Consider the following 6,572-nt stretch of genomic DNA (forward strand, 5'->3'; position numbering starts at 1 on the left):
CTCTGCCAGACACCTGTCTAACGACACGCCCAACACTTCCCTCCAGCTCACCTGATCCTCCCCCCATCAGACACGCTCTATTAAACAGGAATTTCAGGTTTCAGGCAGCAATGTTGAACTTTTGAAGTAATTATTTAATTTTTTAGGATTAATTATTGATTTCACATCAGGAAATCAAACAGACTGCTACAGACTGAAGCATTTTCTTTAATCTGTTGTGTTTACCTGAGGACCTTTTCTCAGATGTCATTTGTTTTCATCCCCTCAGCAGAATTTCATTAACATGAGAGTCTACAGGCTCTTGGCCCTTGATTTCAAAATCTTGTTTTTAAAAATAAACAAGATCACAGACATTAATTTAATGCATTTTCTTGTTTTCCAAGCTGTGGGATTAATAAAGGCTGTATCATCCTTTTTTATTATTATTATTATTACTGAAGGTCAAGTAAAATTTATTTAAAGATACGTTTAACCAATATAAACTAAAATGTAGACTCAAAGAACATATCGAGTTTGGACATCTATAATGTTTACTGAGATGTTTACACTTCTAGTTATAACTGAGACCTTTTTTTTTTTTTCCCGTTTGGATCGTTAACCATCAAAACTGTTGTCTGAGGGCCGAGAAAGATGCGAAGTGGATTTACTTTACCAAGTGGATCATCATGGCCTCGCCATATTGGTCCATTTGATTGACCTTTATTATAATTATGTATTTATTTGATTTGATTTTCGGTTGTTACAGACGGGACAGACATGACTGAGGGATAGGACAGGGAGAAGGAATGAAAGAAAGAGAGGGAGAGAAAGAAAAATAGAAGAGATGGGGAGAAAGGAAAAAAAAAGAAAAACAAAACACCTTGATCACCTGGCCAATCGGCCACCAGGAGTGAGTCGGTACATACATGAGCACCCAGCCCCAGACACCAAGAGCCACCAACATACCAACGTCTGAGGGCATCAGCCACCGGCAGGGAGTGTGGTGAGGGGAGATGGGCCTCCAAACCTCGGAGAGCCTGAGATGTTCCCAGAGAGGCGGAGTCTGAGACCCTACCTGACATATAGACACAGACGAACAGGCGCACGCAGACACAAAGGTGCATTCCCACCCCCATATACACAAACAAATACTCGGCACTCATCCGACACATGGAGACAGACACAAATAGACACTGTGCACACATTCACACTCCCCAAACATACTCTATATCCCAGGTCCAGGTACCCCTGCCCCCAGAGGGGCAACCCGTACCCGGACCCAGGAAGTGTAACCCTTCTCTCTTGAGTGGAGGCAAGCAGACCGCGTCCATATCTGCAGTAGAGGGAGGCCCCACATCCCAGACCACAATATGACAGCCAGCACCTCCTCCTGAGACCATTTTGTAAAATATATACATATTTTGCCTTTTTGTATCTTTTAACTTGAATTATCAGACTCTTCAGAGCGGTAAGTCTCAACATGGTAGGTAATAGAGCAGGTCTATCTGGAAATTATTTTGTTCTAGTCAGACTATCTAGTGAGACTTTTGTTGTTGTGATACAGCTTGTCATATTTGAATGAAAAATTGCATTTTGAACCTGAGGAACAAAACGCACAATGAGAAAACAAGTGGGCCAAGAATGGAGCCCTGAGGGACGCCATGGTGACAACCTCTGAAAGATAACAGATAACTCTCTATCATCATTGCACGGTCATACCGAGTACAATAGTAGAAAGAAATTGGAAACTGTCCTGCGTCTGCACGACGCAGAAAACAACACGACACAGTAACTTAAAAAGTCCAGGGAGGTATCCAATCAGGTCAGCTGTTTGCATTGATTAGGGCTGTTGCCGTGTTGTAAAAGCTGTCATTGAGTCTGCCAGACAGCAGCAGCTTAAACACCCGGTGTCCTGGGTGTGTACATTCCTGTAGGATGCTGCGTGCCCTCTTGACACAGCGAGTACTGTACAGGTCCTTCAGGGAGGGAAGAGGATGTTCAATGATTTTTTGGGCCATATTGATGACCCTCTGAAGTGCAGCTGGAAAACCACACACAGATGCAGTGCAGCACACTCTCAATGGAGCAGCGGTAGAAGACGATCAGCAGCTCCTTCTTCAGAAACTGAAGACGCTGTTGGGCCTTTTTTAAAACCGTCTTACTTGTTTGTTAAGTCACTTGACACTGAATCAGAAAATAAATGTTACTTCGTTTGTAATGTGGTGTAATTACATGATAGTATTTTTAGATTTAGGTTAAACTATTTCCTGCACCGAATTGAAATAAATCAGTCAATGAGTCTTCAGCACTTTTCCTTATTCACTCAGATCAGAATAAATATTTGCACAGTTACGTAAAATAAACAGTAAAGGGTAATGGAACATTTTTAAAAGTCCTATTATCAGGAAGAACAACGACAGGCTGCTATCAGGTGAATCTCACCTGTCAACATTCTCGCTGAACGCCACACAGCCTCCTTTCAACTTTGTACGGCGCAGTTTGACCTGATGCTTCAGATAATTCAGATTTCCTTCCAAATCAACTCAGACGTCAAACTTTACACATTTACTCACAATTTTACACAGCAGACGATTGTTTATCAATAATATAATGATGTAGAAATACTCTATTTTAACTAAAGTCAGGTTAAAGTAAATTAAAATAAGCAGCAGACGGTGGTAACATTCAAGTCCGTTACACCAACATCAGATTTTCCATGTTTGCAGGTCGTTTTTCACATATATGAGCAATCTGAGAGTCAGCACACGATTATTGTATTATTATGGATTATTGCAGGCTAATTATTACAAGAAATTAATTGAAACCAACGAGAAAGGTGATGACTGAAAAACCATCTGAAGACAAGAAGCAGCAATGGCAGCAAATTCATCCTGAACAAAGAAACAAGGAAGAAAAAATTATGTTAAGGGATTAAAGGAGGACTCATGAAGGACTGAAACTATCTGAAACAAGCCGCTTTAGTTCCTGTCTCTTTAAGAAAGTGGGCTTTCTTCTGATTGGCTGAGTTCTTGAAGGCCACTTACGAGCAGCACACAGAGTATGTGAGCTCTATTGTGTCTCTATTGTGTCTGTTTGTCGTCGGCGACTGTGAAATAAAACCAAAACAATGGGAGTCAGTTTCTGAGACCTCATTATTTCACTAGAATCGGGAAAAGCAGATAAGCCTTCCCAGCATACGTCTTTAACAGAACAACATTCCTGTAAATCTGTGGAAAGCAGGATTTCTGATATAAGGTTCAAATGTGCACGAGGATCCAGGATGGCCTTTGGGGGGATCGTTTAAGGAAGCATCTTCTGTGACTCACCCAGAGATTATAAAAGGCCAAACATCTGCTTTGTGAATGAAACCAATTAATTTCCATGCTTCATTTATCTGCAGTGACAGCGGGACCTGCACACTGGGGACTGTGAACAATAGGCCTGCAGCCCAGTCAGGAATAAACTGGTCAAACTGCATCAGGTTTCCCAGAATCAACGAATGAACAGGAAGTGTTTCAGAACGAGTGAAACGCTGATGTTTCCACTGAGCACATCGTGTTGTGTCAAAAGTGTTTCCCTCCGCACGTCTTTATCTTAAACCTCGCATGAAATTTAGAAACAGAAATATCAGACTGAGTCACCGAGAACATGAACTGAACTGAAACTCACACATACGAAATCAAATCAAATTCAAATGTATTTGTCACATACACAATCATACACAGTACGACATGCATGTTACATAATAGATAAGAGATGAACAAAGGTCTAAACGATGTACAGAATAAATTACGAATTTAACCTAAGAAGTAAAGTCTGAACTAAAAGCTAAGAAAATGATAACTGTGAAACAAACAAGCTCACCATCCGTAACACAATGAAACAGAGACTGAAAAGAGTTCACACAGAATGACAGCAAGCTTTCAACTGAAGATGGATATGAACCAGAACTCTGGAACATTGTAGCACGAAGCCATAACTCTTCCCCACGACATGTTATTGACCTAATCTTGGTCTGTTGTGTGTGTGTGTGTGTGTGTGTGTGTGTGTGTGTGTGTGTGTGTGTGTGTGTGTTTTCTAAATGGTCTTATGTCAGAGAATGTTAATATGTTGCTTGTTTGGTTGTTTATTAGCACAATAATTACTAAATAAAAAGTTAAAAAGAATAAAATAAAATGTGCAAATAAACAGTTTACAGACGAGTTACATTATTGTAAAGAAAACTGGTGTAGCTAAAATTCAAATAATTGACGGGGGGAGGCGGAGGCGTAGCACAGGGATCTGAGCCTCTGTGAGTCCCCTTTACTTTATCGATCCACATCTCTAAGCAGCAGTCTGTTCATATTGGTGTGCTCCAGGTATTTCTTTGATGAAAATGTTCGAGGTGGTGGGGTAGTCTTCATCACCTGATGTCATCCCTCCTCTTCTTCGATTCCTCTGCCCATGTGCGATCCTCCAAGCAGAGATGTCATTTCCAGGAACAACCAGAGTACCGCGGGGTCGCTCGTCGAGTCCTCAATGAAGAGCGGTGAATGGAGCTAAAGGGTTAAAATAACTGTTCACACCTGTGTTTCCATCCATCTTCTTCTGCTTATCCAACAAAGCGATGTCATCGAGCGAGAGGCAGGGCACACCCACGACAGGTCACCAACTTATAATGGCACCATTTCTCCCACCTTTGTCTTCCTACCTCCTTCTGGAGCCTTTTAGCTTATAGACAGATAGAACTTCATTCAGAACTTCAGGTAGTTCCTCTGGGAAATATTTATCTGTACAGTTAAACTGATCTGGATAAGTCCTAAAATTTTTCCCAAAGGTTTTTAGAGATGTTGAAACTCCAGAGTCAGGACATGATTACTGAAACTTCTCTCCAAGAAGATTAGAATACGAGCCCATGACCTGCCAGAACTTCTCCACACAAGTCTGCATCCTTCAAGAAAAACATGATTTTCATGCAGGACAATGCTCCATCACACGCGTCCAAGTACTCCACAGCGTGGCTGCAAGAAAGGGTATAAAAGAAGAAAAACTAATGACATGGCCTCCTTGTTCACCTGGTCTGAACCCCATTGAGAACCTGTGGTCCATCATCAAATGTGAGATTTACAAGGAGGGAAAACAGTACACCTCTCTGAACAGTGTCTGGGAGGCTGTGGTTGCTGCTGCACGCAATGTTGATGGTGAACAGATCAAAACACTGACAGAATCCATGGATGGCAGGCTTTTGAGTGTCCTTGCAAAGAAAGGTGGCTATATTGGTCGCTGATTTGTTTTTGTTTTGTTTTTCAATGTCAGAAATGTATATTTGTGAATGTGGAGATGTTATATTGGTTTCACTGGTAAAAATAAATCATTGAAATGGGTATATATTTGTTTTTTGTTAAGTTGCCTAATAATTATGCACAGTAATAGTCACCTGCACACACAGATATCCCCCTAAAATAGCTAAAACTAAAAACAAACTAAAAACTACTTCCACAAACATTCAGCTTTGATATTAATGAGTTTTTTGGGTTCATTGAGAACATGGTTGTTGTTCAATAATAAAATTATTCCTCAAAAATACAACTTGCCTAATAATTCTGCACTCCCTGTACATGCTGATAAATAAACTGTAGGCAGAACAAACCTGTCGTTACAGGTAAGTTTACAGGTGACTTTCTACCTCAATAATGGTAGAGAGGACAGCTTTTGTACCCGAGCTATCGGAAGAGCGTTGGGCTTCATCCAGTTAATGTTGATGGTTGTCCTTGCAGTCTTCAACAAAATATGTAAAACAGCCCTCGCTGAGACATGAAGGGTCCTTCATTTATGTTTCACCATCATGTCTGCAGTTTGGGGCTGTAACAGAATAATGTGGGTTTGATCTCCAACCACACTACAACCTGGCATTTATTACTACCCTGCTGTGTGTAACGAGCCCTCTGTGCGGCTTCTCTTCATCATACACAACTGTAGGTTTCTAAGAACAGGTATTAAACTCTTGTGGGTTAAAATCCATCTTTTTGCTTTACTTCACTTGCTGCATCGATTTGGTCCCCCAGCTGACTTTAATATTATTACATTTAATAAGGCCTTTGACTGAACTGCTCTTGGGTCCTTTTCAGTTTTTAATGTCTTTAAGCGTCATTTCTGTGTATATATTAAATCAGATTTTATAATTATGTGTTTAACTTAGAACAGAAGGATCAGGCTGCGTCTCAGGAGGAGATGATGTGACCCTCTATTAAAGTAAAAAAAATAAAAATCTGGAAACTATTTCAACTGAAAATAATTAAAAAGTTCACAAGATCTTCTGAAGATGATGACGTTCTCCTTCCTTAAACATTTTGCAGACGAGAGCGCTGAGTCAGTGATTCAAAGCTGTGCCAAGTGGACGAGCAACATCGACGGGTTGATCCAGGCGTGAAAAAAACAAACTGACAGTACCGGGAGTCTTTGAGGTGGATAAAGAAATGTTTGACACTGATCCAACATTTCTAAGAACTGGAATTGCTTCATCTGTTCGAAGCCTCTGAAACTATCAGCCTGGAGCGTTTAGTGATCCGGTTTTCTCAAAGCATCACAGTGAAAAAGAACCACAGAAGAACGAG

The sequence above is a fragment of the Astatotilapia calliptera genome, chromosome 4 (genome assembly GCF_964374335.1).
Source record: "Astatotilapia calliptera chromosome 4, fAstCal68.1, whole genome shotgun sequence".
Lineage (NCBI taxonomy): Eukaryota > Metazoa > Chordata > Actinopteri > Cichliformes > Cichlidae > Astatotilapia > Astatotilapia calliptera.